Genomic DNA, 22,083 nt, shown 5'->3' with positions numbered 1-22,083 from the left:
GTTAACCGTTTCATATCATGACCTAACGGTTTCAGCCGATTAGAACAATATCAGTCTTTACACATCATACAGTGATGCAAATTAGTCGCTTTTCGGCGCCTCCCGCTTTTTTAACGCTGCTTTGGGCGACTTGTGTAATTCGTGGAGAACCGAAGAGTTTTCGTTTTGGGGGGGGGGGGGGGGGGGGTCCGTCCGTTAGTCCGTCCGACTGACGGACAACTTCTCACTTCAAAAAAGAAGAAGAAATCTAGATCGCAAAATAATTAAACAAGCGAGTGCCTGTTTTTCCTGGCCAAGGACAGGTTCCTTGAACACAACACGAGCGTAACGTGTCTTCACTTGGCTATGTCTCGTCTGAAAGGAGTGTAGACTAGACGTGCTTACGGAGAGCACCGGAAAGCCGCTCCAGCTCTTCAAATATTGCAGTACCCATAAGGAGCTGTACACATGCTGCAGTGTTTGCGTGGCTGTGTCTTTAGTTGTAAGCACAGTGGCGATCTGTTGTTATTAGCATCTGGTTAGCTAGCTATGCTAACGAATTTAAAGAGCTTTTCTACAACCAGGTGGAAGAGAGCTCTCTCCTGAGAGGCTCAAATAACCTCAGCTCAGTGAGGTTAAGGCACACCTTGATATGATCATTATACTTATTAATGAGACATTAGAGACTAAATGAAAAACAGGTATAAAATACTATATGACAGTAACAAAAAAGTTGTTAAAAATAAGTGATTTGTAAAATATCCAAAAAGAAAATCTGCTTACAGTTCTGTTTCAAATGGGTGTTGAGAGATGTATCCATAGATCTCCTCATGTTGCTCTGAAAGTGCACCAGATTGATGCTTTTAACTTCAATATTTAAAAAAAAAAAGCTTCCCGGGGGAGCATGCCCCCAGACCCCCCTAGAGGAGGTTAGGTCCCCCCCACTTAAATCATGTTCACATGGATACTAAATACATTTGCACACATCTTGTGTCCATATCTTTCAGTTTTGGTGGTCATGCCACACCGTGCACATGCATGCATGCGCGAGTCATAGTAAGATATCTGGATCAAGAGGTTGCTTTTTCTTTGCACAGCATGAAAGAAAGGCCAAATTAATTGGCTGTGATTTTATTTTTTTTAAGCAGAGGTTGAGTTCAATAATTTGTACGGCCCTCGGAGGATGTTGTAAAAATTGAAAGGAAAAAGGTTCCCCACCCCTGCTGTAAATAATAATAAAAACCCTTGATTTATAACTTAACATCTCTGTCTCCTATTGATCTGAGTATATTATAAAGAATAGCCAGTTAATTGAAGCATCATAGCACAGGCCTTTGTCAGATGGTATATTACGCGGTTTTTTTCCTGCTTCGAATAGTTCTCTCTTTTTTCACCATACCTGTGTTTGCATCACTGACATCATAACAATTTAACTGTTTTTAAAGTGTCTCTTTCTTTCCCTCTTACATTGCAGTCCCTCACTCACTTTGTTTTATTCAGTCCGAGAATTGAGCTTGTCCTGCCAGTGTAATAGATATAAGTCATGGTTGATGACCTTCCGGGTCTGTCCAGCAGAGGGCGCGTGTTGCTTGCCGCGGGTGCATAATACATAAGACTTGAAGCAAGCTAACATCGTCTCTGTTTCCTTTGTCTTATATTTTCCCCATATTAGGTGAGTTCATCCGTGAGAAACGTTATATATGTAGACTGACTGTGTATAATATTAATGTGAATAGTGATAGTTGTTAGAGGTATTTTTGGAGGGTTTCTCTAGGTTCTGTAATTGTTGTAGCTGTGTATGCTAGCTTTGCGAGCGCCGTTAGCTATGCTAGCGCAGCTAGCTATGATAGTGTAGTTTAGCTCCAAGAAGGGGAGTTTGGGTGTTAATTTGGATATGTATGTTTGTACTGTGCATTTAAAAAGTGACATCTTGTATGTTAAATTGGATGTATGTTTGCAGTACGTGCATTGTTAGTGGTTGTTTTATATCAAGAATCCATGTTCTGTATTATACAGCGTGCTATGTGTACCATGTTGTTGGCGGGCATAATACATAAGACTTGAAGCAAGCTAACATCGTCTCTGTTTCCTTTGTCTTATATTTTCCCCATATTAGGGGCATAACACCAGGAGTTTAAATCTGGGCTGAAATGGTGTCAGGGCAATTCTCATACACACATGCAGGTGCTGATTGGTTAACCTCGGTTAGCCTGCCCTGGAACGATATTTAGTTTTAATTTTGATACTGGTGGACAGATCATGTTGGGCTCTGAGACTGCTTATTTTTTGTGACCTCAGTTCTGACTTGAGAGGGAATGTTTGGTCAGTGGCGTAGCTGTGGGTGCCAATCACAGCCAATCAGCGCGTTATAGCGCAGAGACGGGAAGCCCAGAAGGAAGTGCCACAAACTGAAGTTCCTCTAGTGTCCAACAGGGGATGGATGCAGTAAGGAGCAACTCCCATAGACCCCCATGTTAAAATGCCCAACTTTACAGCAGAAATAAACATGTTTCTAGCCTGGATCCAATCAAACTTATTCTGGATATAGTTAGATTCCACCTTCATGACAATGGAATAGGGAGTGCATTTTTTTAACGTGAGTAAATTAGTAAGTAACGTAAGTTTTGCCGTGAGTGACTTTAAGTTTTATTTCTTCTTGAGGTCTGCAGTGAAGCGTGTACACATTTGCTGAATATGAAAAGACTCTCAGTGTGTGCCCACTATGCGACTGTCAAGGATAAACAACCTGTGGCCGCCGAGCCAGTCATGTGTAGGGATGGGTACAGAGTCCCGGTATTAAACGGGCCCCAAGGCTGAATTATTAAAGACCGTGGTACCATTAAGCTCCGACGTTATCGGTCGGTACTGGAGAGAGACATGTAAAAAATATCTGTCATATGTATTATTGCTACACAAACATTATATTGCAGTTTTAGCGTCGCCAACTCCGTTTCTAATATGCAAAGAGACAGCAAAATGCGTCTATGATTATGTTTAGTATTTTAGATCTTTCCAATCCCCGTCTGTGTGCGAGGGGGCGGGGCAGTTTACACACACGCAGCTGCTACATGCAGCAACACACACACGAAGGAGATGGCGGAGAGAACACGCTCCGAGTTGTGGTTAAACTTTACCCGTCTCGATGCGGACAATGCTCGTTACCAAAAGTGTAATGTATTGATTATAGGTCCGAGACCGGGTCCTTATAGGTCGGCGTCTGGGTCCGGACCGCGGTCCGCCTGTTGCCGACCCATGGTCTAAGTCATCTCAGTGCGTCTCAAACGTATTGACCACAAATGATGTAAACACATATTTCCAAGGCACTCCTTTATAATTATTAGGATAAATAAAAACAGGTTTGAAATCATTCCAAATGTATACTATAGGACAGTAAACCAAAAATATTTGTAAAGTTGGAGGGATACAAAAATATGCATGAATAAATAAACGTTAACTAGGTAAAATAAGATATGAATGAACAACAAAAAGAGTTACATTTATTTGTTATTGGCTATGGTAGGTTATTGGTTATGTTCACATACTTATTTGATTATTAAAATGTAAACCGATCTTTTTCATATGGGTGTTTTAGAGTTGTACCCCCTAGATCAGGGGCCGTATTCACAAAGCATTTTATCTTACCGCTAGGAGTGCTCCTAACTCGCGCTAAAACATTTTACGTAGGAGTTTTTTCTTAAAAGTTATTCACAAAGCCGCTGAGACCTACTCATACTAAGGATAAATCACTAAGAGTGAACTAAGAGTGACGCGCCGTTGCTATGGATTACGGCGATTCTCGTGCATGAGTTTAGAAGCGGTTAGTACGGTGATTGGTTGTTCAGAGCAGGCGGTCTCGGTGAAACTCATCCGCAACATCCCACAAACGAGCCCACTAAATCACAAAAAAACAAGGAAATAGCCTAGGCTAGAAATGTATTCCTATCAAATAGTTATGGACAGTGCAGTTAGCAGAATACACGCATGATGACAAGTTTGTGCAGACCACGATAATGACGTTGTATATGCACGTTAAAGAGAGAGAGCAAACAATAAAAATACGTAAATTGCATTAAATCAAGGGGGCAATTAAAAGCACCCTGCAAACTATTATCCAATGAGCATATTTTCCAGCACTTAAACACTTTCAATAACAGCCCATACCGCCGTTCAAGTCCCCCTATCATGATGAATGAAAACAATCTGCGTGTTGATGGAATGTACTTTCTTTCTATTGACGAACACGTCCTCATCTTTTGAAGGCGCAATTATTTTTATGTGCGTCCCGTCAATAGCACCGGGCATACCTGCAATTGCCATGAAGTTGGCTTTGATCCTGTGTAGTTGTTGATTGTCCAAAGGAAACCGGATAAACTGTTGGATGATATGTGGTCTAGAGAGCGCGTTGATGGTTTGGTTTCTGGCACGGCTGACTGATGGTTGCGATATTCCTAAATCGTCGGCATTGCAAAGTTGCATTTTCCCTGTTGCTAAATATCGTAGTGTTGCCAAACATTTTATTTCCGGACTAATAGGGTTATTCCTGTTAGTCGGGGATGTTATTGCACCCGCACTAATTCCACAACAAGTTTGATACCCTCACGATTTAGCCTATATCTCTTGATCAATTCACAGTCTTCCATTGTCTCCAAAACATTTCGTCTCGCAGCCATTTTCAGATTCTTTGTGAATAGGTCTTACTGAGATAGGAGTCCTCTCGAGGACTTTTAAGCTCTCCTAAACTTAGGTGCTACTTTTAGGCCTAAAATACTTTGTGAATTGCTCTTAGTGAATAAAATTAGGAGTCCTAAATTTAAGACTGACACGCCCATTATGCTTAGGAGTTTCTCCTAAATTCGCCAGTTAGGAGCTACTTTTAGCCCTAAGATCCTTTGTGAATACGGCCCCAGGTCTCTAGTAATTCTGTGCTCAAAGTGCACCAGATTGAAGCATTTTACTTTAAAATGTTCAAAAAAAATCTTCCCCGGACCCCCCTAGAGGATGTGACGTGCACCCCCCAATTCAAACATGTTCATTCAATACTGAATACATTTGAAGCCATTTTGACGTATATTACCTATGTCAATAAGTTTCTGTTTTTGTAGTGTATTTGTCTTTTGTAGAGATTTTTCATTCATTCTTATATATTAGGGGTGTAACGGTACGCGTACTGAAATTATTAAGAACTAAAATTGAGAACGTGAACAACTTTTTGGAAGTAATCTCAGGTGCTGTGCCGCAGCATTCAGAGTAATTTGCTCACATTGGGTTCAACGCGTCTTAGAGCGAGAAAGTAATTTCATTGGACGAGAGGCATACTATGAGAGCTGTTCACAGGGATGCGTTCAAATGTAGTCAGTAATTTGAGGAACTGTCGAAATGGCGAACGCAGATAAAGTTGAGCTCGAAAATCCTCCAGCATCATTGAAGTCTCCGGCTTGGGAACATTTTGGTTTCGCAGTTACGTACAGGGATGACGGACAAAGACAGGTGGACCGAACCAAAGCGGTTTGTCGGCATTGTTCAACTAAAATTGGTTTACGCGGTTGGCAATACATCAAACTTGCACAGTGCACACTCATTTGAAAAGGCATCACCCGAACGTGAATATCACCGGTACCGAAAGAAAAAAGACTGAAGTGCAAACCCAACTCCCACTAGCATTTAAGCCTCCACCACTCGCAAAAAGTTTAGACCGAGCCAAAGCTATTACTAACGCCAAATATCCTTATATTGCCATGTTAGCAAAGCGCTACCTGGCTGTATCTGCTACCTCTGTCCCTAGCGAGAGGGTGTCCTCCACAGCAGGAGACATTGTTAGTGCCAGCAGATCTGTCCTGTCGGCAAGCAATGTGGACAAGTTCATTTTTCTTAAAACAAACATGAAAATACAATGACAAGCAAGTCATAATGTCAAACTGGCTGCTTAGTACAGTGCAGTTCAAATACAGATTATTTCAGTTCATCAAAATGCTGCACCTTAATGTTTATTTTATTATATTTTGTATTTATGAGTGAATATTCACAGTTTAATAATAATTAAAACCCCAAAACTAGTGTAACCGGGGTGAAAAGGGTGTTACATTTACTTAATTATGAATGTTGTTACATCAAGGCCAAAAATTAGGATGACCGGCCGCCAACGGTCAAACAAATGTTTTCCCCTCCCAGAGCTACCAGCGTTGCGCCACCGCTATTTGTATATAGGGGAAACACTGGGCTATCACTATGGGCCCTGCCTGTACCTGTTAGCTCTGCCATCACGTGAAAGGTCTGCTAACAAGCGACCAACAGAAAGGTTAATGTTGTTGCATCCCCCCGCTACCACCACCCCCCCAAGTATATTACAGATCTGTGGGAAACACTGCACTCCCACTCGCTCCCTCCGCTCTGCTACTGACAACCTCCTGTCCCTCCCCACCCGGAACAGCCTCAAGTCCTGGGGCGGCAGAGCCTTCTCCGTTGCTGCACCCAGCCTCTGGAACTCACTACCACAATCCATCAGAGATTCTTCCTCCCTCACAGCATTCAAAACATCACTCAAAACCCACCTGTTCAACACTGCATTCAACCACTGACCATCCCCCCCCCCCTATTTTCTGTTTCGTTTATCTCTTTTTGTATTTTTCTTTGTTTGTGTTTTTTTTTTTTTTTTTTTGTAATTCAATGTCAAAGTGTCTTTGAGTTTCCTGAAAAGCGCTATACAAGTCTAATTTATTATTATTATTATTATTATTATTGTAAAGTTTCGTTTTGCACTTTTATTTTGGTAGTAATAAGATTGGGACTCTTATTTTGAAGGAACTTTTACCAGAAGTGAATGGACAACGTAGCAGAATGTTTCGCCTCCCAATACTTTACCCATTTCCTCTTTGCTTTTCGTTCGGCTTCAACTTGCGCTTTATCAGTTGAATCACTTTGAACATTTGTTTGAGATGTTGACGGGATGGCCGAACTTTTTACCCCACAGTCAAACAACTTAATTTGCTTCGCCATTTTTTGTAAAACAAATACACGGAGCACGCGAGTAAACGTCCATTGCTTTCTGGCTCCGTAATCACACCAATGCACGTGCAACTTTAGTATCAGGCTCCGACTGGTCACAACAATAATGAAATATCACTCTTAATACAACAAATAATTAACATTAACATTTTGCTGTTTGCTGTCCTTATTTCTTTATGTAAAAAACTGGTTGCCACTGATGGCAACCAAAGAACAAGAAGTGGTTTACATTTTTTCTGAATGGTTACCAATGGCAACATGGCAACAGTTACTGTAGAGCCCTGAAGTCATAGCATTCATGTCCTGAAGGAGCTGAACATTTTAATATTTGAATGGTTTCTGTAGCTGAAAGTATACTGAAGGAGTTAAACGGCAAACGTTGGTCGAAATAAGTTGAAGAATAAAGATGCTGTTGCACAGCATTCACACTAATTAGTGCCACCTTAACCAGCTTGATAAACACATCAATAATTATAATCAAAACGAGTGTGATGTTGGCCAATCTGCATAATGAGTGTTTTTACTTTTGATACTTTAACTATATTTAGATGCTAAAATGTGTTATTCTTTTACTTGAGTAACATTTTGCAATACAGGACTTTGACTTGTAGAAGTATTCTTACACTTTGGTATTTCTACTTTTACTTAGGAACAAGATCTGAGTTCTTCTTCCACCTCTGCCTACATCCAAGATTGTTTTCTTGTTCCTTCTAACATTAGTAGACTGATCGCTGATGGATTCATGCTAAGAATCACTTATTTGTATCCAGTATTATAATGTTTTGATTTTAATAAGTACTGTAACTTGGAGTACGTTTGAGTATATGTTGTTGCCTATACTTTAGTTCTTAACATTTTGAATTCAGGGTTCCAGCTTGTAACAGAGTGTTTCTAAATTGTAATTGTACAACTTTTACCAAAGGAATAATTATGAATACTTCCTTCACCACTGTTCAACATGTCTTTAAATGTTTTTTTCATCCATGGTAGCACTGTACCAGAAGAGTCTCGTTGCTGTCTGGAAGATGACCACATAGGAAGCAGACATTCAGTGTGGCCTAGAAAACTTGGAAAAGCTTTTATTCAAGATGAATGTCTTACAAGGTATGTAGCAAGATGAAATCTATATAAATTTGGTGCAAGTAGAATTGTGTTTTTTGAAAAGTTAGTATTCATTTAGTGTACAAGAAAATGCCCCTTAAAGTCAAAAAATGTATGGTAGTAGAATAAATTAAATTAAAATATGACAAATACTATAAAGATATCTGCAAAATTTCCAAAATATTCAAATTAAATAAGCTTCACAGTTATAAAATGAATCAAAGATACATTATCCACTAAACATGCTGCTTGGCAAATCAGTTTTATCTAAAGAAATAAGAGCAAAAGAAATTATCATTATGTCAAAGATATTGCCTAATGCCTATCACAAGTAACCAGAGTACTTTGAGAAACTAAGGGTCTAAGTGTCAGATATCTGGTATTTTAGTCTGATAAATATTATATAATTAATACATTGGTTAAAAAATTGTGTGATTCATTTGTATATAATTTCATTCTTTTTTCTAACTAAATACAGGAAAAGAAAACATACAAGGCAAAGAAGAACAGTAGGTGAATTCACTGCAGATGGAAAACAGGGACAACTGCTGTCTGAAGAACAAAACAAAAAGATGGATGCCAACAAAGTATGGCAGTGGCGCATTATGTGTGTAGACAAATATTCGAGACATCCAGAACCTTTCCATTGCAGCAATAGGATTGGATTGGATTTTAATGTAGCATCCAACAACCATCAAAAACTGGATATAGGTTTAGTGACAAATGGGGTCATACTTGAGGTCTGTGACTTTGCTAAAACAGTAAACAAGAGTAAAAGGCATTTTTTCACAAACATTTTAGAGAACAATTTCGATCTTGATTTGGAAAATGATCAACAGCGGATTGATTTTACATCTCGAATTATGCACAAAGTTAAAAACTTGATTAGGAAACCTCCTAAAGATAAAAATGAAGTTTTCACTCTCTTTGACACACCATGTAATCCAGAATTCTCGAGCAGCAATGAACCGAACATGGCATCCACAAAGCATAAGACTGAAAGTATCCTGGTGGAGACGGATGACACTGATGATTGGGAACATGAAGATGAATTACAGTGTTCACACGCAACATCCAAAGATTGCATTAAGGCAGAAAGTCTCTTGGAAGAGACGGATAGGGCACAAAGTGATGACAGTGCCTTTGAAGATGAATTCAAGTTTTCAGAAGCACAGCCAGCAGAGAAACAAAAAGATGATGATTTTTCCAAGTTGTTTCCCTTTTGTGAGAAAATTGGTCTGAACTTTGATTTTGGGTCAAAACAAAGTCTAGAGCCAGGTTTGTTGACAAAGGGCATCATGTTAGAGTTAATTCACTTCACCAGAATTCTCACTGCATCGTACAGCCCTATTGTTCTGGATGTTTTGGAGCACAATTTTGAACTTGATCTAAAAAGTCAACAAGAAAAAAGTCGAGCCTTGTTCAAGATATCGCACTTGCTGAAGAAAAGAACGAGATTTCTCAACATTGGTACCAAAATAAGCCCAGAGTTTAAAACTGAGCCGTTTTCATTCCACACAAATCCCTTCAAAAGACACAGAGAAACAGCTCTGTCTGATATGGAAGCTCCGCAATATCAGTTTAAGGAAGTGACAAAAAGAAGGCAGTCTGATTTAAAAAGTAAACAGGCAGTCAAAAGGCGCAAAAGAGACATGGAAACAAACACACTCTCTTATCACACTCATTTGTATAGCACTAGAACAGCAGAGGGAGATTATTGTCACACTTGTCCTGTAGGAAAGTCTGATTCAGACTCAGACTCTGGCAAAATATGTGACATGGAGCAAGAAGTAATGGGAACAGAGGGAAACTGTTCTTATCCCCTGGGATCATCTCAACTAATCTTGGACAAAGCCACAGATTCAGGAAACTTTTGCAAACAGAATCAGTCAGAAAACCCCAAAAGTTCTCTGGGCTACGACATTCCTAGAAAACCAGAATCAAACTGTCTTAATGTGCCTTTCCTCAACACCAATTACATTGTATCCACTTTACCAACTGATAACTTAAATGTGATTCCACCACTTGCAACATACAGTCAACATAATGAAGGAGGGCATTGTGGAGTTGAGGAGAAATGTCGGACTCCAATACATGTTCCAAACAAGTCAGACGTGGAACAAGAAGCACCTCTCCACACCAAAGATGACATTTCATCCAGTTTACCAACTGTAAACTCAAATGCAAATCAAATGAATGAGGGAGGATGTTGTGAAGTTAACGCGCAAACACAAACTTCCAAAAATACACTAAACATAGGTGACTTGAAACAAGAAGAAATGGAAACAGAGAACTCAAATGCAAACCCACCATTTGCAAATCAACCACTTAAAGGATGGCATTGTGAAGTTGAAGAGCAAATACAAACATCAAGAAATATACTAAACAATGGTGACATGAAACATGAGGAAATGGAAACAGAGACCAACATGTGGAAGTTGCGTGCTAACCGTGCACGAAAAATCCTCTCAACATTCGAGTTTGGTCCATTCCACAACTCAATGAAATGTGGCCTTGAATTCAATGTTGGATTTAGTGCTAAGAAGAACATCAGTGTTGACAACTTGCGTGACACTCATCTGCTCGAAGTTGCTAAATTTGCCATAGCAATGAATTCATCCAAGCAGGATTTCATCATGGAGATTCTTGAGCACAACTTTGACTTTGGCCTGCAAAGTGAATACCAGCGGAATATATTCACATTAGAAATTATGAATCGAGTGAGAGAGCTGGAAAATTGTGAAGATGCAATTCAATTCTCAAATGAGGCTTTTGAACTTCCTGTTCGTCCTTGTATGGGCAATGTTAAACATCAACTCTGCAACATATTGAAAATGGAAGAGTGTGATGTTGCTCCCGAGTTCCCACCTCATTCACAAGCTAACACTACAGAACATATTTCACAGAAAAGTTTGGACCTTTATCCTTTCTGTCAGGAAATAGGTCTGAAGCTAAATGTTAACAATCATCTACCAAAAAAACTGGACATCAAAAAACTCTCCAATGGATCCATTACTGAAGTGACAAACTTTGCAGAAAAGTTGTGCGGAACATTTGAGCAGACATGTCTTGACATCCTCAGACACAACTTTTCCTTTGATTTTCAAAGTGAAGATCCTGACCTTGCCAGACATTTTCTTACACGGATTCCTTTTCTAGTGGAGAAGCAGAATCTATCAAATTGTGTAATCCTTGGAACAGGCACAAGAAAAGACTCGTCAATAATGGTCAAACTGGATTGCCAGAGTAACCAAAAGGTAGATGCATGTAAAGCTGATTCTCTTCAGAATGTGAAGATAGAACAACAGGTAGGCAGATCTACTGATTTCGGACAGCAAGATGAGCTGAATTTAAAGCTGTGGAAATGTCGGTCTAATCAGATTGAGCAAGTCCTCTCAGTACCTCATGAAGAACATTGCCCACTTTATTCTTTCTCTAGATGCAAGAAGTTAGGAATTGATTTCAATGTAGGATCTGGATTCAAACAAAATCTTGATCTAGAATTGTTGACCAATGGCATCATCGTTGAATTAAACACATTTGCTGCAACACTAATATCATCACAAAAGCACTTCATCACAGAGATACTGGAGTATAATTGTGATCTTGATTTAAGGAATGAGCTGCATCGCAGTGCCTTCACCCATCAAGTATGGAGAAAAATTAACGCATCACATTTGAAGACGATGGATTCTAGCGATTATCGAAAAAAAAAGCTTTTTCAACTGCCTGACTTGATGTGCTTACAAAATCCTACAAAATATTGCCCCAAATGCCTCCAAGAAAGAAGTCATAAGCTTTTTCAGGATGACTCTGACCCTAGTCACATGCATCATCTTCATCCACTAGCAATGGTGGACATAATCTCTGGTGATGCAATCTGCACCGAACAAAGGACTGCAAGGGATCAGTCCTCTACCCTCTCAGGAAGAGAGGAAACGATAATGGCCAAATACCCTTCTTGCAAGGAAATTGGTTTTATCCTGTTTGTGGACAAAGACAAACCAAAAAATACATTTGACACAAATGTATTGACAAACGAGATTATTCATGAAGTGGTCAGATTCACCAAAAAACTGTGTGGGACTAAAAATGGCATCATTAAAGATGTCCTTGAACACAACTTCAATATGGGCATGCAGGGGAGAAATTTTTCTCCTACGATTCCATATCAAACACTGACGCCAGACTGGTTCAATGAAGTTTATGTTATTCATCAATATGCCAGCAAACAGGAAACTACTGTCAAAAAAAGAACGTTTCCACTGCAAACAGAGAAAGAAAGAGTAGACGACTACACTTGTCCTCTAGCAGAGTCTGATCTAGACTCAGAGAAATTCACAGATTCAGGGAACTGTGACATTCAGGATAACTTGAACAATCCAAATAATTATCTAAGCTTTGACATTCCAGGACAATTAAAATCAAGATGTCTTGTTATTCTTGCACCTCTCCACACCACAGATGACATTTCATCCAGTTTACCAGCTGTAAACTCAAATGCAAATAAAACGAATGAGGGAGGATGTTGTGAAGTTAACGCGCAAACACAAACTTCCAAAAATACACTAAACATAGGTGACATGAAACGAGAGGAAATGGAAGCAGAGAACAACATGTGGAAGTTGCGTGCTAACCGTGTAAGAACAATCCTCTCAACATTCGTGTTTAGTCCATTCTACGACTCAGTGAAATGTGGCCTTGAATTCAATGTTGGATTTAGTGCAAAGAAGACCATCAGTGTTGACAAGTTGCGTGACAGTCATCTGCTCGAAGTTGCTAAATTTGCCATAGCAATGAATTCATCCAAGCAGGATTTCATCATGGAGATTCTTGAGCACAACTTTGACTTTGGCCTGCAAAGTGAATACCAGCGGAATATATTCACATTAGAAATTATGAATCGAGTGAGAGAGCTGGAAAATTGTGAAGATGCAATTAAATTCTCAAATGAGGTTTTTGAGCTTCCTGGTATGGGCAATGTAAAACCTCAACTCGGCACCATAATGAAAATAGAAGAGTTTTCTACGCTGCTCCCACCTCATTCTCAAGCTAACACTTCAGAACATATTTCACAGAAAAGTTTTGAACTTTATCCCTTCTGCCAGGAAATAGGTCTGAAACTAAATGTGTACAATCCACAGCAAAATAAAAAACTGGATATTGACAAACTCTCCAATGGATCAATGACTGAGGTGACAAACTTTGCAGAAAAGTTGTGTGGAAAATTTGCCCAGATATGTCTTGACATCCTCAAACACAACTTTTGCTTGGATTTCCAAAGTGGAGATTCTGACCTTGCCGGAGATATTCTTGCACGGATTCCTTTTATAGTGGATAAGCAGAATCTATTAAATTGTGCAATTCATATAACTGGAAAGGACACCACAAAAGACTCTACAACAATTGTAAAACTTGATTGCCAGAGGAACCCACATTTAGATGCATGTGGTGATGGATCTTCTCAGTCTGTGGAAATAGTCCGACCGGTAGGCAGATCTACTATACAGCAAGATGAGCTACATTTGAAGTTGTGGAAATGTCGAGCTAATCACATTAAGCAAATTCTCTCGGTACCCCATGAAGAACATTGCCCACTTTATTCTTTTTCTAGATGTCAGAAACTAGGCATTGATTTCAATGTAGGATCTGGAATAAAACAAAATCTTGATCCCAAATTGTTGACCAATGGTATCATGGTTGAAATAAACACCTTTGCTGCAGCAATGCTATCAGCTCAAAAGCACTTCATCACAGAGATACTGGAGTATAATTTGAATCTTGATTTAAAAAATGAGCTGTATCGCAGTGCCTTTACACAGCAAGTATGGAAAAAAGTAACACCAATGAATGTCAAGAGATTTTCCAAACCTCGGTTGATGAATACTCTTTTTGAACTGCCTTCAAGTCTGCCTGACTTGATGTGCCTACCAAATCCTTCAAAATATTGCCCCAAATGCTTTCAAGAAAGAAGTCCTAAGCTTTTTCAGAATGACTTTGACCCTAGTCATATACATCATCCTCGTACTCGTACCACGGCGGGCGCTGTCTCTGATGATGCAAACTACACAGGACAAAAGACTGTAAGGGATCGGTCTTCTACCTTCTATGGAAGAGAGGAAACGATAATGGACAGCTACCGTTGTTGCCAAAAAAATGGTTTTATGCTGTTTGCAGACGAACACCAACCAAAATCTAAAAAGGATCGACCTGTATTGACATATGGGATTATGAATGAAGTTGCCAGATTCACCAGAAAACTGTGTGGGACTAAAGTTAGCATCATTAAAGATGTCCTTGAACACAACTTCAACATTGGCATGCAGGGGAGACATTTTTTTCCTACGATGTATTTTCACAGAGCGACACCAGACTGGTTCAATGAAGTCTATGTTTTTCGTCAGTATGCCCGCAAACAGGAAACTACTCACAAGAAAAGAAAGCTTGCACTGCAAACAAAGAAAACAAGAGCAAAAAACTACACTTGTCCTCTAGAAGAGTCTGATCTAGACTCAGTCGAAATGACAGATTCAGACAACCTAGGCATTCAGAATCACAAAACAAATGGTTGTTTTCTAAGCTCAGACTTTCCAGGACAATTAGAATCAAGTTGTCTGGGTCGTCCCGTGCCTTCCTTCACCTCCGATGACATCTCATCCAGTTTACAAAATGTAAACTCAAACGTAAACAAACCCTTTGCTAATCAATCGAATGAAGGAGGGCGTTGCGGAGTTGATCAGCTAACACAAACTACAAGAAATGAACCAAAAAAAGGTGATGTGAAACAAGAAGAAATGGAAACGGAGAACTCAAACCTTAACCCACCCTTTGCTAATCAACCAATGGAAAGAGGGTGTTTTGGAGTTGAAGTGCAAAAACAAACTACAAGAAATACACCAAACAAATGTGACGTGAAACAAGAAGAAATGGAAACAGAAAACAACTTGTGGAAGTTGCGTGCTAACCGTGTAAGAAAAATCCTCTCAACATTCGAGTTTGGTCCATTCAACAACTCAAAGAAATCAGGTCTTGAATTCCTTGTTGGATTTGGTGCAAAGAAAAATATTAGGGTTGACAATTTGCGAGACACTCATCTGCTTGAAGTTGCAACATTTGCCGTAGCAATGAATTCTTCCAAGCAGGATTTCATCATGGAGATTCTTGAACACAACTTTAATTTCGGCTTGCAGAGTGAATACCAGCGAAACATATTCACATTGGAAATTATGAATCGAGTGAGAATGCTGGAAAACTCTAAAGATGCGATCAAATTCTCAAATGAGATTTGTGTACTTCCTATTTTCCCTGGTATGGGCGATATAAAACCTCAACTCGGCAACATATTGAAAATGGAAGAGTGTGATGTTGCTCCCGGGTTCCCAGCTCATTCACAAGCTAAAACGTCAAAACATTTTTCACAGAAGGGTGTAGATCTCTATCCCTTCTGCCAGGATATAGGTCTGAAGTTAAATGTTAACAATCATCAACCAAATAAAAAACTGGACATCAACAAACTGACAAATGGATCAGTGGCTGAAGTGACAAACTTTGCAGAAAAGTTGTGTGGGACTTTTGAGCAGATTTGTCTTGACATTCTTACACACAACTTTGATTTTCATTTGCAAAGTGGAGATCCTGACCTTGCCAGAAGCATTGTTGCCCGAATTCATGCTACAGTGGAGCAAAGGAATCTAACATTCTATGTGAATCCCTTCAAGAGACCAAAGAAACTAGGAAAAGAACATCTTTGGGGGAAACTGAAATTAAAGAACAACCTTAATACAGATGGATGTAGTGCTGGTTCATCCCATACTGCTATCACATGCCAAGAAGTAGGCAGTTCTGCGGTTGAACTTAAAAATGAACTAGATTTAAAGCTGTGGAAAGTGCGGGAAAATCGTATACAGCAAATTCTCTCAACACCTCATACTGAACATTGTCCATTATATTCTTACTCTAGATGCAGGACTTTAGGCATTGATTTCAATGTAGGATCTGGAGAAAAACTAAACTTCGACCCAAAATCACTGACCAATGGCATCATGGTTGAATTGAATACGTTTGCCACAGCACTGATATCAGACCAAAAGCACTTCATCACAGAGATATTGGAGTATAATTTTCCTCTTGATTTAAAAAATGAACTGTATCGCGAGGCCTATAAAGAGCAACTATTGGCAAGCATAAGGAACCAAGTAATAGGGATGAAAATGCACTCTGTGAATAAGCCCTTTGAACTGCCTGCCTTGATATGCCTAAAAAATCCTACAAAATATTGCCCCAAATGCTTTCAAGAAAGAAGTCATAAGACTTGTCAGGTTGACTCTAACCCTAGTCACATGCATCATCCACCAACACATACCAGGGTGGACGCTGTCTCTGGGGATGCAAACTGCACAGCACCAAAGCCTGAAAAGGTTCAGTCCTCTTCCTTCTCTGCAATAGAGGAGATGATAATGGAATACTTTCCTGCTTGCAAGAACACAGGTTTGAACCTGTTTGTTGACAAAGACCAAGCAAGAGATAAACTTGACACCAAGGTACTGACTCGCAAAATTATGTTGGAAGTGGTTGGTTTTGCCAGATCATTGTGTGGAACAAAGGGTGACATCATTGTTGATATCCTTGAACACAACTTTAACATTGACTTGCAGGGTACAAGTCCTGCACATTTGTTCTACTCTTTAGCCCCAAAGAAAGTTGGGCCTGACTGGTTTAATGAGGTCTTTGAAATTCCATTTCAGTCTTCTCAGAGACAACCTCCAACTTGTAAATCGACTTGGCGAGATCGGATTCAGGATGCTGCATGGAGGGAGGTTAGTGAAAAAAGAAAGCTGGCACTTCAAACAAAGAAGGAAAAAGACACGAAGACAAGTGATAATCCTTATAAGATACAATACAATAGAAAAAAAAGAAATACGATGCGTTGCAGTCAGGTGATCTGTTATCCCAATTGCACGGAGATAGGTTTGGATTTGGATGTAACAAAATCCGGAGAGAAAGAAAAACTGCACTTGAGGCTATTGACCCAAGCTGTAGTGTCGGAGATAAATAAATATACACAAACAAAAAGAGGACACTATTTGCCAAGCACTTGGTATGACATCCTTGACTATAACTTTGATATTAGCTCCCAACATAAAAGAAGCTGGGAGTTTTCAATAGCTGTAACGACCAAAGTCCAAGCCATGCTCAGAGGTTATGACAGATACAGTAAGGTAAACAAGATCTTCAAATTGCCATTTTTATTTGCTTCACCAAGTCATCTCGAGAAGAGCCAAAATAAGCAATGTCGGCCTTTTGGTCGTTTTGTGCGCCAAGTGAAATACCATTCAGGTGTTAGTTGTGTCCATTTTCTCGAAGGCTACAAAACAAAAGATTGGATCCTTCGTGATGGCACAAAGGTACAAAGCGATCCTAGGAAGATTGTCCAAAACAATGGGAACCAAGTGGGTGATGGTTGTGGCAGTCCTCTCCAGGGAAACTTACAAATCAAAGAGGAGGATTGGCATCCATGTTATGGAAATATAAAACCAGAACCGGACTCAGAGGAAAAATATTGTCCTCTTCATGATGATGTCAAAACGGAGTCAAACCCTGAGGACGTTGCGCATTTTGTCCCAGGTGAACCTACAGGAGCTCTTGGATATACGTTAATGACTGCATTGCCAGATTCTGAAAGACACAAAACAGAACCAGAAAATGAGAATGTCCAGTACTACACCCTGGGTGCACCACAAGGGTCCGTTACACATCCAAACACAGCTTGTAACTTAAATACAGAATGGGAGTTTGAAAATGTTGAGTATTCAGTCCCAGCGGAAACAGATGAATCCCAGGAATACTCCATGGTTACAATAGGTCATGGCAATGAGAGCACATTAATCAAAGAAGAGGAAGATAATGTGCCTGTTGACTTATACCATTATGGTGGTCAATGAAAGTGCAGCAGGTATCTACCAGGGTTAACATAAATGGTATGTTTGTTTTGCATTAAAAAATGCCATTAGCTGCCTTATTGTAATGCAAATGTATTAATTGTTGGTGTAGAATGAACTTGATGATCTTGCAGTAATGTCTTAATGTCTTGCTGTAATGTATACTTTAAATATCTCAATGTAAATACAAAGACTCAAAGTGTCCACAAATATTGATGTATGATTAAAGTGTTTAAATGCATACGGCTATTACATATTATATGTTGAAGCATGAACAATTGTTCTTTATTCTTTTTTTATTTTTTGCCAGTGGCCCACTTTTGGTAATTTCCAAATGTGTAAAAATGTGAACTTCGATATCCTGACGCTTAACTTTACTTGGCAGAAAGAAGATTATTGTGCTTTTATTCTTAAACATTCCAGCCTTGTTTTCCTTCATTTGGGCATTTTGTTCATATGTCCATATTTTTTGTTTCTATTTTTATGTTTTCTCTATTTTTCCAAAAATATTTGATGAGTGACATTTTCAAGATTTTGTATACTTATTTTTTCAGTGGTGGTGTAAATTGGTGAAGATAAGTGTTAGTACTTAATAAATCTGCTAATACAACAACAATGTAGAAATTAAAAAATACCTGTATCTTGATGGATTAGTTTTTTTTTCATTTTGATTTCACCACATGTTTGATATAAAGAATGTTCATGTATCCTGTCTACTTCTTTGTTCTTTACAAATCCAATGAACATGTATATAGGATAGGTTTATGACTTATTTGCTTAGTGTCAATTTATCTGATCTTTCATATTTGAGCATCACTGCTTTTAAGAGTATTTAACACACAATGTTTTATTTTAAATAATATCATATCCTGAAGTCCAGCAATACAAGTTTTAGGTTGAGTGAGGTTATGACAGTTAACTTGTTGATGTAATACATAAAATAGACCGAAGCTGGTGCCCTACACCAGCAGCATTCTTTTTATTTCCTTTAGGGGCAGCAAAGGCCTTCCACACTCCACACAGCTTATAAACCAGAAAGATGCCACTAACTACATATATCTGCATCTCATTCCATTGGATTCTCATCACATAGGCCAAATGGGGAAAAAAGGAAATGATGGAAAGAGTCTGTTTACAACATATTGTACAACTTTAGCCAAAGCCATTTTAAAACACTTTGCATATCAGTAATACGTGTGAATAAAGCACATAGAATGTTTAACAGTAATTTTTCTTTGATGAAGACTGACCATTAAAATGATCTTCAAACAGCCGGAACACTGAGGTCAAGGGGTTGTGCCTTCAAAGTTAAAGATTTTAATTGTTACTTTTAACTGTACTGTACACAACCATCTAAAATGGTCTATAAAGATGAATATGGAATAAATGGAGAGAGATGGATTACCAATTATTAAATTAGTGTTAATCACCTAGTTTTTTTTTTTTTAAATAACTTTTACTCCAATAACGTTTACTTGAAAAATGTAGATGGTTATACTTTGGTAAAGTATGTAATTGAATTCCAGGTGTATTTTTTCAAGTTAAAGATGAAAGAAAGTAAAAACCTAATTTCACCGGTTTCATCTCTTAGGGTTTTTTGTTTTTGTTTAAATGTTCCTGTATTTAAAATATTGTATTGGTTTTAACATAAAGAACATACAACACCATAAACGTCCAATATGCAGAGGGAAACATACAGGACTGTCTCAGAAAATTAGAATATTGTGATAAAGTTCTTTATTTTCTGTAATGCAATTAAAAAAACAAAAATGTCATACATTCTGGATTCATTACAAATCAACTGAAATATTGCAAGCCTTTTATTATTTTAATATTTCTGATTATGGCATACAGCTTAAGAAAACTCAAAAATCCTATCTCAAAAAATTAGAATAGTTCCTCAGACCAAGTAAAAAAAAAAGATTTATAACAGCAAAACACAATCAAACATTTGAAAATGTCCATTAATGCACTCAGTACTCAGTTGGGAATCCTTTTGCACGGATTACTGCATCAATGCGGCGTGGCATGGAGGCAATCAGCCTGTGGCATTGCTGAGGTGTTATGGATGCCCAGGATGCTTCAATAGCGGCCTTTAGCTCATTAGCATTGTTGGGTCTGGTGTCTTTCAGCTTCTTCTTCACAATACCCCACATATTCTCTATGGGGTTCAGGTCAGGGGAATTTGCAGGCCAATCGAGGACAGTAATGCCATGGGCAGTACACCAGTTACTGGTGGTTTTGGCACTGTGGGCAGGTGCCAGATCATGCTGGAAAATGAATTCCTCATCTCCATAGAGCTTTTCAGCAGACGGAAGCATGTAGTGCTCTAAAATCTCTTGGTACACAGCTGCATTTACTCTGGGCTTGATGAAACACAGTGGACCAACACCAGCAGCTGACATGGCTCCCCAAACCATCGCTGACTGTGGGAACTTCACACTGGATTTCAAGCAACTTGGATTTTGCTCCTCTCCAGCCTTTCTCCAGACTCTGGCGCCTTGACTTCCAAATGAAATACAAAACTTGCTTTCGTCTGAAAAGAGGACTTTGGACCACTGTGCAACTGTCCAGTGCTTCTTTTCCTTAGCCCAAGTCAGACGCCTCTTCCGTTGTCTTGAGTTCAGAAGTGGCTTGACCATGGGAATACGGCTATTGTAGCCCATTTCCCGGACATGTCTGTGAACAGTGACTTTTGATACCTGGACTCCAGCTTCAGTCCACTGTCTTTGAAGCTCCCCCAAATTCTGGAAGCGACTCTTCTTCACAATGCTGTTAAGGCTGCGGTCATCTCTCTTAGTTGTGCAGCGTTTCCTGCCACATTTCCCCCTTCCAACAGACTTTTTGTGGATGTGCTTTGAAACTGCACTCTGTGAACAGCTTGCTCTTTGAGAAATTTCTTTTTGTGTCTTACCCTCCTGATGGAGGGTGTCAATGACGGTCCTCTGGACAGCAGTCAGATCAGCAGTCTTCCCCATACTTGTGATTTAGTTTACTGAACCAAGCTGAGTGTTTTTCAAGGCTCAGGAAACCCTTGCAGGTGTTTCGAGTTAATTAGACGATTCAAGTGATTCGTTGAACACCCTACTAGTATACTTTTTCATGATATTCTAATATTTAGAGATAGGATATTTGAGTTTTCTTAAGCTGTATGCCATAATCAGCAATATTAAAATAATAAAAGGCTTGCAATATTTCAGTTGATTTGTAATGAATCCAGAATGTATGACATTTTTGTTTTTTTAATTGCATTACAGAAAATAAAGAACTTTATCACAATATTCTAATTTTCTGAGACAGTCCTGTATAACATTGAATAGGGATGCAGAGGTGGAAGAAGTACTCAGATCTTGTACTTTAGTTAAAGTAGAAGTACCAGAGTGTAGGAATACTCTGTTACAAGTAAAAGTTCTGCATTCAAAATGTTACTCAAGTAAAAATATTGGCATGAAAATATTAAAGTACCAAAAGTAAAAGTACTTATTATGCAAATTGGTCCATTCCCGAATCATATTATATCATATGTTTCTATTATAATTATTGATTCATTCAAGTGTAATCAAAGCTGGCAAAGGGGCAGCTAGTTTTAATCACTTTGTACACTGCAGGGTAGTTTGTGAATTTAGTTCAGGTGAAACTCAAGTCTTGTTTAAGTGCTGATTATATTTCACACAATTAATCTAAATCTAAATAGTAACTAAAGGTTCAAAATAAATGTATGGGAGGAAAAGTACATGATTTTCCTCTGAATTCTACTGGACTAGAACAAAGTAGCATAAACTGGAAATATTCAAGTGAAGTACAAGTATTTCAAAGTGTACTTAAGTACAGTACTTCAGTAAATGTGCTTAGTGACTTCCCACCTCTGCGTATACGTTTTTTATTGTTTGTTACGTGCGTTTATCAAAACCTGAAGACTGCCATATGAGGAGCGACAAGGGGTTTTATTGTGAAAATCACATCCGGAAGTCTGAAACGTAACACTGTTTGGGTTGAATCTTGTGACACCCATTTCAAGTCCACCCCGCCCCGATTGCTCGATCAGTTCCTCCCTCTCCTGCAG

General features: G+C 38.9%; 1 long non-coding RNA gene across 1 annotated transcript; it reads left to right on the top strand.

Moving 5' to 3' along the window:
• Nucleotides 1–1,551: 1,551 nt before the first annotated feature.
• On the top strand, nt 1,552–18,727 carry LOC307014121. The gene is made up of 3 exons (XR_013801162.1): nt 1,552–1,651; nt 7,972–8,085; nt 8,561–18,727. It is a non-coding gene; the product is annotated as an uncharacterized lncRNA (long non-coding RNA).
• The last annotated feature ends 3,356 nt before the right edge of the window (nt 18,728–22,083 follow it).

Source organism: Notothenia rossii (assembly GCF_949606895.1).
Source record: "Notothenia rossii genome assembly, chromosome: 8".
Classification (NCBI taxonomy): Eukaryota; Metazoa; Chordata; class Actinopteri; order Perciformes; family Nototheniidae; genus Notothenia; species Notothenia rossii.
The sequence above is the reverse complement of the archived record's forward strand: the minus strand, read 5'-3'. Positions and strand labels throughout refer to the sequence as shown.